The sequence below is a fragment of the Podarcis muralis genome, chromosome 3 (genome assembly GCF_964188315.1).
Source record: "Podarcis muralis chromosome 3, rPodMur119.hap1.1, whole genome shotgun sequence".
Taxonomy (NCBI): Eukaryota; Metazoa; Chordata; class Lepidosauria; order Squamata; family Lacertidae; genus Podarcis; species Podarcis muralis.
Window position 1 is genome coordinate 64366620 of NC_135657.1, and position 11666 is coordinate 64378285.

Genomic DNA, 11666 nt, shown 5'->3' on the forward strand with positions numbered 1-11666 from the left:
TGAATAAACAGAAGGCTTCAGTCTCTCTGGGATGTCAATCCCAGCACGAAGCGGTATTGCCTTATAAAAAGAGGGCCACTGTGATTTGAGAAGGGTTGTAAATCTCGACTATTTTTCCCCCCTTATATAAAAGAGCAAAGGAGCAATGTCAAATTACCATACCCATATTTAGAATTCTATTTTCATTCAGAGGCCATGAATAAAGCTATAAAAGCTGATTTGGAGAGTGGAAGAGTTCAGGAAGTTTGTTACAGGAGAGCAGAATATGAAACATTTAGATTTCTATGGGAGATACGGTGGTTGATAACAAGTTTCTATCCACGGCTGCCATAAAGAGCGGTAGGATTCACAAAGCAAGGTAGCCCAGCCCTCTGTGCCATCCATCAAATGCTCACTTTGTGACAATCACGAAAACTTTGAACACAGCTGGATTAGAAGATCACAAGCCTCCCTCTGCAATCCATTCACATTGCCAGGCACTCCACCTCCTCTGTAGCAAAGCAACAAAGCACGAAAACAAAAACACAGTTCCAAACTGAGACGAAATACTACCTGGAATTAATGGAAGCTTATTGTGGATTTAGACAGCCAACATCACCCAGTAGCTATTGTTTTCTGAATCCACCATGTGAAGGGAATCAAGTGGAATTAAGTTGTCTGAAGGTGTCTAATATATGATAATCCTCATAGCCGACACTCACTGGGCTGCTTACATTTTTTTGCTATCTTCCCAACGACCTTTGTCAACAGAAATAGCCACCCATTGACAACTTGAGTTTTACTTGTTCCACAAATGGACTAGAAAAGCAAGCGTATTTGGGAAGGGGGTGTCCAAATACACCCTCCTTCTTGTTTCTATCTGGGCCAATCCCACAGTCAGTTTTTTCCCATGACAAAAGTTGAACCCATTTTCAGGATCTCATTCTCAGTGGATTATTACCATAAAATGAGTAGTAAAAAGTTGCTTTGGAGTGGGAAATATTGCTGTGCAATTTTATCCTGACAGTGAGTGTGCATAGCAGTTTTGAAGAGGGGCAGATGAATATTTAGTGTACACCCCACTCATAGATTTATCATCCAGAAGGAGAAAAGCTCCAATGCAGGCAGATCAGTTCTGCAGTCTGATGCCAGATGATGCATTTCCAGCTGACACTGTAAGGTATCTGTTTTGGGGCTCTTGTTTTATTGGAGGTACATGATTCTCATGGAGGATAAAGTTATCAATGGCTACTAGTTATGGTAGCTATTGGGGCACTATGCCTCTAAATGCCATTTGCTGGGACTTGCAGGTAGATGAGTACTTAGTACGTTCACGTCCTGCTTGCAAGCTTCCCATGGGCATCTGATTGGCCACTGTGAGAACAGAATGCTGGACTAAATAGGACCTTCAGACTGAGCCAGCAGGATTCTTCTTATGTTCTCCTGCTTCATACTTACAGTTTAGCATAGAAGCATCAGATTGAGAATGCAGGAAGCTAGTACCGAAATTAATTCTGCCCCAGTATTCCCCTAAAAAATCATCCTCTGTGAATTTTGATGGGGTATTTATCATGTGATCTCTTGAGTTTCAATTATTTGGATATTTGCCAAATATTCTGTGAACGCTCGACATCTACGCATTTTACACTGGCTCATATTGGTATTTTAGTATTTGGCAATATTTGATTGTTGGTTGGTGATATCCCATGAAAATGTGGCTATACAGTATTTGATAGCAATGAAGGCAATGTCATTTGCTTCTATTGTAATATAATGATATTGTTTTAGAACTGACACCTGCCAAGCATCAAAGCAATCAAGAGGTGGCAAAATATCTAAAGCACTTGGCATTCAAATTGACAAATGGCTGTCAGTGGTAATTTTTTCAAATCGGAAATAGATGGTGGCAGCCAAGCTGCAAATGCAGAAATGACAGAAAGCATTACTCGTTTGAAAGGGTTTCCACATGGTCAAGGGGCAGCAGGGTTGTGCTGCCGGTACTGCTCTTGTGGTTGCATGGCTTCCCCTAGATGTTTGCATAGGTAAAACCTATGTGCATAGATGTCCCTGAGCTGGGACATTGATCGTTTGGGATTCCAGTTACTGCAGAAGTCTATACATGTAAGTTTCACCCATTATAGGCATCCACGCCTAATGCATGGACATTCGTGGTGGGGCCAAGGGAAGTTGCCTAAGCTAAGGGAGGGACCAGCAGTGCAGTTTGCTGCATCATGATCATGTGGTGCCCCCTTCATGTGACTAATATGTGAAAGGGACTTGGGTTTAGAGTAATTCTGATAAAGTCAATGAAATTGTATCACAAATACATAAGAAGTGGCCTTGTACCATCTGAACATTGGTCCATCTCACCCAGTATTGTCTACACCAGGGTTGGGGAGCCTGTAGCCTTCTAGATTTTGCTGGACTATCATTCCCATAATCCCTGACCTTTGGCCATATTGGCTGACGAAAGGTGAAGCCCAAAGACACCTGGAGTGTCATAGACTCTCCACCTGTGTCTACTGTGTCCCTCCAGAGTTTCAGATGGTTCTTTCCCAATCCAGTTGGGGATTGAGCGTGGAACCTTCTGCATGGAAAGTAAGTGCCGTTCCACTGAGCTCCAAGTAAGTTTCCAGAAGACTACCATTCATCTGTCTTAAGGTGTTGGTGCTTTTATGCTTCTGGTGCTCATTTAAGGCTGCAATTCTATGCACACTTTTCTGGGAGAAAGTCCCATTGAAGTCAATGGGGTTTACCCTATGGAGTAGAAATATATAGGTAGACACAGAGCTTTTTTTTCAGCTGGAGTTCACTGAAGCTCAGCTCTGGCGCCTCTCAGGTGGGTGCCATTGCCATTCTAAGAGACCAAGGGAGAAGTTTGTGGTGAACTCCAGTGCCTCTTTTTCTATTTTTTTTTTTTAAATAGCACTGGGTAGATGGTAAATCAGGATCCACTGGTTCTATGATTTTACTAGATCAGCATGAAGTTTTGACTCCCAAGTGTTGGACAACAGCAACAACAAAACTATTAGGCTGCTGAAATGAAGAAAACTAAACAAGAATGGACTTTGTGAAGAAAGGACTGTGATCTGAGCTCGGTTCTGGTACCAAAAAGAAACTCCTGGTCTCAGAATGTGCTCAAAGCCACATTGCTCTTTAATTCTACCTGTAAGTCCAAGAGCACCAGGCTCTCGTTGGTAGACCTTGGGGGATCTTGTAAAGAAACAATAACAGCAGCACAATGAGGTCCAAGAAGCCTGAAGTCTGCCCACCTTGATCAGTCTTCACCTGTCTGATTTCTTACCACCTGTCCAGGGGGTAGCACTGCCTTCAGGCTGTGTCCTCCTTAGTGCAACTCAGCAAGGAGGAGGACCAAGATGACAACAACAAAACTAGAATTAGCTGGATCTGCCAGTCATTGGTTCTGGCTCCACTCCATGTTGGTCTCCCTTCCTCCCACTCTGCCAGTTCCGGTGGGCACCAGCGCCACTGCCCTGATTTACAGGACTGTGCTATTAATGAATCTTTGGGCCAATACATGTTTGCAATATTATGACCTTTGCATAGGTACAGGTGCTAGTGAGCATGTTATTTTTCTTTGTATCCATAATTTCCGAGTAATCATTCTCAGCAGAAAAGAGAAAGAACGGTTTTAAAGGAAGTTTCCCAAGAACCCCACTGGTCTTGCTCAGCAGGACTGCACTTTTCAACTGCATTCACTTCATTCTGCCTTTGCTAAAGACAATTTTATTACTCAGTCTCCAATAGTATTGACCTTGACTCTGTTGTTTTCATCCTTATTATTGAAAGTGTTCATCAGGTTATACTTTAAAAGGAAGAAAGTCTGGTACTCCAAGCAAAAAAAGGAAAGCTGCAGGTAACAAGTAGCTTAAAGTCTATTTTTTTTCTTAAGGGAAGTATTGCACACAAAGTGTTAAAAAAAACTAATTGCATATTTTTAAATATGCCCATGACATGCTGATGTGTTGTGACTGAGGGTGAATCACTTCCAATCCCAGAATAGACGAAGAAGGCAATAGCATAATTGAGCAAAAATAAGTTTTCTGGTAATAAATGTGCATGAATTCTCTCTCTCACGCACACACCTCTGCAAAATGTCGCTTTTTTAAAAAAAATGACAACCACATTCTGAAAAGTAAATGTAAGAATATTTCAATCAGATCCTGTGCTTGATACTAAATTTCAGATTTATTGTAGATTAATTACAGCAAATAAGGATGGGTAGAGGTTTGAGAAACCAAATGATCAGTTTCAAACCTTTTCAATATTTAAACAGAAAATCTGGCAGTGGAGAGTGGGGAGAAGAATGATATTGTCATTTGAGGGAAAGGCACTATGACCCAAAAAGGAGTTGGTTCTTCTTCACCCACAAAGAACACCCGCTTTCTCTTCAATTTACCAGTCTAGAGGCTGCCTCTTGATGGAAATGAATGGAAAATAAGTGGGAGCACCATTCTGATTAGGGGCACACAAGCTTTTAAAATGGAAGCTAAACAGGCATGCCTTGCAATAGGTGGGTAAAAGCTACTGGTTAGAAAAGTTCTACCTTTGCATTGGCAGGGACAGGAAAAGGCAGAGGCAGCTGGTAGGAGATCAAACCATGTCAAATAACTTCCTCTGGCCTACTGAGCAATCAATTCTCCTTACCAGTCTAACTACTTTCCCTTTTCTTATGAATCCCTCCTCAGGCTAAGTGGTGATTCGCTGGAGAGCTGTCACTAACTATTGTTTCCCAGTAAGCGTACTTGAGTGAAACATGTCTGCAAATACATCTTTGCTGCAATCACATAGCATATTCTTAGGTGGATGCTTAAAAACATCTTAGGCGCAGATCTAAAAATGCAGAATGTGAAACAGTCCTAAGGATTTCTTGAAGGTTAAAATATTTTGACTAGTTTCATTAGGCCGTTGAATGACTCCCAATAGCTATTAGAACTCATCACCATCATTATCATTATTCAAGATACCGGTATTTTGTACCCATCGTTCTCCACAAGGTCCCAGAGTGGGATACAACCATATAATCAAATGATAAATTTAAGAAAACAATTCAGGGGAAACCAATGAATGTATATCCAAAAATAGAAGTAGTGCTGACAATATGATATTCCTCAACCTCTCTTTAAATTCAAGTCAGACCCACTTCTTGGATAATTTTGCTGTCCTGTTAGATTTATTTTAGGCAGGTTAGCTTACCAGACAAACAGGCAGTGCTCCTTCTGTGCTCCCATTTGGGTCTCTGGGTTGCATTAAGACCATTTTTATCTTTAGAGAACAGTTTCCAAATAAATGAAAGAATGGGCAGATAGGAATCTAATTATTGAATGGGGTAGATTCACTTTTACCCAGGTAAAATGTTTGCTATGGCTGCTTTGCTTTTTTCCGATGCAATCAAATGAAACTCATATAAGTAAGAGTTTGCATAATGCCAATGAAAAATTATAACCCCGTTATATGAGTTTGCTTTTAAAAACAAAAACACCTTCTATTTTAGGATCTGCACCAAATGGCCCTTTTTTTGATCAACTAAATCTGCAAAATCTGATTCTGAGAATTTAACAGTCATCACAGAAGCCCTATCTGCATTGAAGAACTGACTGCACAATTTATTGTACTGCTAAATAATTGATGTGGCCCTCAGGTCCTTCATAAACCACTCCGCTGCGTATAATACTACTGGACATAATAGATATCCGAGGAGCCTTGAGGCTACCAAGCACCTGGCTATCATTATCCTCTGTCCAAAGATACTCTATATATTTTCCACTATTATCTGCTCCCTGCAGTGGGGTGCTCTGTTTTAGCATGGGAAGAACTTGTCAAATAAAAAAAAGATGGACTCCCAGTGAACCCAGGGTCTTTGGCTTGTAACTGTAACTTTTCCCCTACTCCTTATCCATCTGTAGTGGTTCTTGCTAGCTTCTTCCTGCACCTTCTCACAAAATTTTAGTATATACAAAACAGCGCTAAATGCTGCTTGATTAAAAAAGAAACACAACTCAAAAGATTTTCTGCAATGTCTCCTAACAGTGCAATCCTATACATGTCATCTTGTTTAATGGGCCTTATTCCCAGGTATGTTCCTGAACCCATACATTTTGTAATGGACACTTTTGCTACAGTTTTTAGAAAGCTATTGTGGAAACCATGTCATTTGAGTAAAATCGGGGGAGTCAAGGAATGGAATTTGTAGATAACATTAAGAACCTCCAATCTTTATTTAATCACGGCATTGGATGATCCAGCCTGGTCAGTTTAGAGCACTGGTCTTCAACTGCTGGGTCACGGTGGGTTGCAACAGGCACACTACCACCATACAAATATATGGTAAAAAAACTAAGAAATGGGTCCTCAAATGCATGTCTGGCTTAAAAGTGGGTCCTGAGTCTCAAAAGTTTGAAGATACCTGGTCTAGATGCATCAGTTCTTTGAGGGAGCTATTTCAAGACTTTGTTTCAACCTTAAACAACAGGTTTTCAGTTACTCAAGGAAGTACTGAACAATTTTGGGCTGCTTAAAATTACATGAGCCATTTTGACTCAGGTATTACAAACAAAAAGGAAGGGCATAGAACAACTTGGGTCTCAAAGGTCAAACATGGAAAATTACTGCCCTACCAGTGAACGTTGCAGAAAATGCGCAAGCAAGTGAGCACAGGATCCTTGGAATGGGCAATTCTCCAAGGGTTATGTTACACCCTGGACTCTCTGGTAATAAGTGTAGAAAGCACAAAATGAACTACAAAGACTTCCCTTTTAGCCTTAAGGCTAGAGAAACAGTCAGAGAGTTGCCCCATAGCAGCTCAGATTGTAAATGGAGGAACATTCTGTCCTCCTTTACGAAGTCTCAAAGAAATTCTCAGCTCAAGGAAGGGCAAATTCAGCTCCCAACAAAAAAACCTGCTTAAGTCGAGGCCATGTATTAGAGAGCCAGCTTTTATAGAAGGTCCTGAATCATAATCTCACTACTTCAGTAATAATCAGACGCATGATAACAACTAATATATGAAGCAAAAAGTTTGCTAGTGAGGCCAAAGTCAGGATGAGCAAACCATGCTCTTAAACAGGAAAGGTAAAGCTCCCCCTGGATATAGACCAAGCAACAGTTCCGCCTTCCATGTTCTGTTCTGCTGTTTTTCCATTCCATGCAGGAGGTCTCAGGTCCAATTTGGAAGTGGTCACAGGTGATGTCATTTTAGTTTTCTTTTAGGGCCACAGAGATGGTTCTTCTCTTTAGTAGCTCACCATTTGTGGCATGTTGTCAGTGGAGGGGGTGTGTGCTGTGTCCTGTTTGTGTAGTGGTGGTTACATGTGTCCTTCTTCTGATAGGAAATGCTATATAGGCGGGGGGACGGGACAAAAATGGGGGGTTGAGGCAGAGGCAGGTCAGTTTCAGGGGAGTAGGAAATGTCCCTATTTTCATCTGAGGAATGTTGGAGGGTATGAGTAATAACACTTACGGTTCCTTAGAATACATATCATCAAGAAAACCTTGGACTACTATATGATCTGTCTCCTCAACTACACTGGAAAACAGCTTTTAGTTCAGCAACTTAAATCAAGTGTCCATATTTTCAAATGTGGTATTTTAACACCCCACATTTTTTGAACAGGCTATAAATAAACGATGGCATCACTGAAATGTTTTGGTTCTACCAAATGTCTGAAAGCTCTGAGTGCAAGCTTGAATTTGTGAGCAGTTTACAGTAGCAGCTGCTCTGCCCTTGTGTAAAATTAGCCACTTCATTTAGGTGCCTTAAAGAGAGAAGAGGGTTCCCCCCCCCAACAATGGTTAGAAATGTTCAGTGTCCAAACTCCCCACCCTTAACCCATTTGCTAAAGATGTGTAGAACCACCTCTTTATATCAATGAATTAGCAATCAGTCAGACTTGAGCAAAAAATTATTTGATTCCTGCTTAATATGTTAAGCACATTCACATGCCAGCTTTGAAGGTCTCTTTGTTGAAGATCTTACGGAGTTGCATATTTGACAAATCACAGAAAGCCCTGTTAGAATGGCCCTATTCAGGCATTCATAATAGGGCTTAAATAAATGCAGAAGTGTTCTAGCTCTGCCCTGTCACCTTCTGAATCCTCAAAGGCAACTCTGAGTGGAGAAGCCACCTGTACCTATGGAAGCTCGCGTGCATTTTTGAAACCCTGGGAAATCATGGTTCCGAAATCTATGGAACCTTTCCCAGGTACAATAGGCATTTCTCTGGGGCCCAAAGGTCCATTGTAATGGTCTCCCTTGGGAGCTTTTAAAGCAGAAGTTGGGTGGCCATCTGTCATGGATGCTTTAGCTGAGATTCCTGCATTGCAGGGGGTTGGACTAGATGACCCTTCGAGTCCCTTCCAACTCTACAATTCTATGATGGCCCAGCCCAGGTTGTAGTCCCATTACCATGAGGGAGAAAACTATGCTAAATTTTAATCATACTTGGATAAATTTGCTCAGGAGGGGTATTAGAGCAGAGCAAGCAGAATTCCGAACAGTGAGTTGCTGGTCCAAGTCCTGCCCACATTATGCATACATTAGAGAGAGAAAATACACAAAAATGCATTACTTTAGGTGAAAAGGCTTGTGAAAATGTCTATATCAGGCAAAAGTGGATGCCAAAATGTGTTTTCCGGAGACATTTGCACTAAAGTTCTAATGAATGTTCATCTGGAAGCGCCATGTTTCTGATGCAGATTTTGCTGGCGTCATCACTGACATCTGATAATTTTTATTTTTATTTGCTGTTCTTCTACTTACTGCATAAGGATAAAAAGAGTTTATGGCAGGGAGATTTTGTGTGTGCACACATGTGAAGCTTTACTTGCTGAGCTACTGAAGGCACAGAAAGAAGTGAAGCTTCACTTGTCAATATTGTTGAACATACTGTAGCATTCCAACCTTCAGACACTGTTCCCTGTTCCTCAATTGCCTCATTTTAAAAACTGGCTACTCGTTGCTCCTCTCCTGCTTGTGGGTTGTTGTTTTCCCCAAGAAGCATTTTCCAGAAGAGCTCCTTTTGTTTTTTCCCTTCCACACCATTGTTAATCTTGCCATACTGTTTAAGGCAACCTATATTATATACTGTACAATTTAAAAAACATATTTGAGGATAATTTCAGCAGTGTTGGCTATTAGTGACCTCTTGAATGTCCAAAGAGCACCTAGAGGAATCTGCTGAGTTACTATGTTTTCCTACTACAATCTATTCTTGTGGCATTTCTTCTAATGGTATAATCCAGACTCATTTCATTTGGGACTTTAGGCATGCTAGACAATAGGTTTTCAGTGGAGTGTTGCCTGAATTACAGGATTCAGGTGCATAGGATTGCAGCAGAATTCCCCAAAACTTCCCACACCTGCAACAACCACCAAAAAAGGCTGGTCTATACCCAAATCCCCAGACAGATCCTTCTTTCTGTGTTGTGGACTATGCATTTGTTGTTGGGAGATACTCGTTCATGAGCACTTGGACAGGGACCAGGTTGGACGACTAATATAAGTGACTGGGTGAGATACTGAGGGGCCCAATAACCCAATGCTGGTGTCCGGGGTTTGATCTAGACTGTAGCAATTTGTCACACAGTTCATGAAAATAAATCCCAGGCATAAACTCTGATTAAAACCCTGGAATTTGGTTCATCTGTGCTATATGAAAACCTAGATGTAGGCTGGGAGAGATGGCAAAAGAGGCATATGCTGTACTGACAAACATATCTTTGTAACTTCTTGTCTAGGAGGCTTACTGTTACCAATATGGCAGGATACAAGTTGATTCACTTTCTGCCTAAACTTGTCAACTAGTCCAGCGTATGGGTGTATTGGAAGCCTAACTAACTGGCTTCTGATATATGTAATCTCTTCAGAGCAGGGACCTATGTTCTTGCATTCTATAAAGCACCAGGAACAGAGATACAGTGATAGTACTTATTTAATTTGCGGGTATTTCAACAGCAAGCTTTTCGTTTAGGAATTCTGAATGTCAGACAATTTTGCCATCACTGTATCTCGCTAGGCAATGTCATTGCAACCAGGCAATCTAATGATAAGCCAAGGTTTGTGCAATCAGTAAAGGAAAACTTTCCCTTTATAATATGGAAAAGAGCCTGCAAGCACAGATTTGATGAAACAAATACTCCAAAATGGAAAGTAACAAGTCTGTCCCTGTTCCCCGGATCAGTCTTGTTGTGTTGCAACCTAGTTTATGATTGATTTGACAGCACCCAGCAGTGCAACAGACAGGCTCTAATGGGAACACTTACAGGTTTGGGAGAGCCTACAGAGATGTGGAAGTATTAAGCATTTCTTTCTATTTAGTCTGGGGGAGATTTATTTTTCATCTCATTTGGAACCTATAACCAGCTGGGATTAAAAGACGGCTGGTTCCTTAGGACTTCACATGTGATGCAGAATCTCCCTCTAGGGTGAAAAGAAAAAGCCATACGAGGGTTTTTCTCTCAGCTGTTTTAATTCTCTTCAAGTTCCCACTCAACATACGAGCTCTTAGCTCAAAGGAGTTTGTTTGTTTGTTTTTAAAAAGAAATATATAATTGGAATTTATATTTCTTAGTTTTAAAGGCAAAACAGCCAAAATATTTTAGAGCAGGAAAAATGTAAGATGAATTTATATGTACTGTACTTATTATCAACCAAATGATAAACAGAGTGCATTTAGATGTGCACTGATTATAGCTTCAGAATGTCTCCTAGATTTTGCTATAGGTGCAGATCCCATTAGGTATTCCTCAATTACATTTTGGAGAAATAAAAAGCTCACATACTATGCTCTATCTAACAGTATATGGGAATTCTGTGATGAATGGCATCCTCCAGTGTTTCCTCTCTCCAATCCTCATTTCTTTTTTCCCCCCTTCCCCCCATAAAAGTTTTATTTAATGTTTTTAGGAACACAGTTCCTAATTTACTTCTGGCTTGATCAGATTTAGATGTGGAGGCTCACAGTGAAGAAAGTCTACGCCTCTTAGCTATTTGCTCTTGCCGTTTTTCCTTTGCCTCCTTCATTCTTTTAGCCAGAAGGTTGTTCTTTTGGGTACACTGCTTCTTTAGAGCAATACTCCTGCTTTAGGACATGCGCCTGCTCTGTTGTAGGACCCTGGGAGTTACCAAGCGCTGAATCTTGGGTGCTTTGGTCCTGGGCTTCTTGCCTTCCTTGTTCAATTGTTTTCTCACAACATACTGATGGACGTTGTCTTCTTTGGAGAGATTGGACAGCTTTTGGATTTTGCTAGCCCTCTTGGAACCAAGCCAGCGAGGCACAGTGGTGTCAGTCAGTCCAGGAATATCTTCCTCACCTTTTTTTGCAATGACCAAATTCAAGACGCTTAAATTGGCATCAACAATGCAACCCCAAACAGATTTGTGTTTCTTTTCTCCAGTTCATCTAGTGTGGCCTTTCCTGAGAAGCAGGCGGACACGTCCGTGAGTCAGGACCCCCTGCTTCATGGGGAAGCCATGTTTGTTATTCCCTCCACTGACTGCGGACAACATATCCCTTCCACTCCTCGCCAAGAGCATCCAGAGACTTCTGCGGTCATGCACTTCTTACAGAAGGTGCGCAGCTTGCGCTCATCATCTACTTCAATTAGTTTCTGGCAGCCGGTGGCTGGGAAGAAGATGTCCAGCTTCATGGTGTCGGCACAGCTCACCT

General features: G+C 41.3%; 1 pseudogene; it reads right to left on the reverse strand.

Annotated features, from left to right (window-relative positions):
• Window positions 1-10447: 10447 nt before the first annotated feature.
• Window positions 10448-11666, reverse strand: LOC114594131 (small ribosomal subunit protein eS6 pseudogene; annotated as a pseudogene).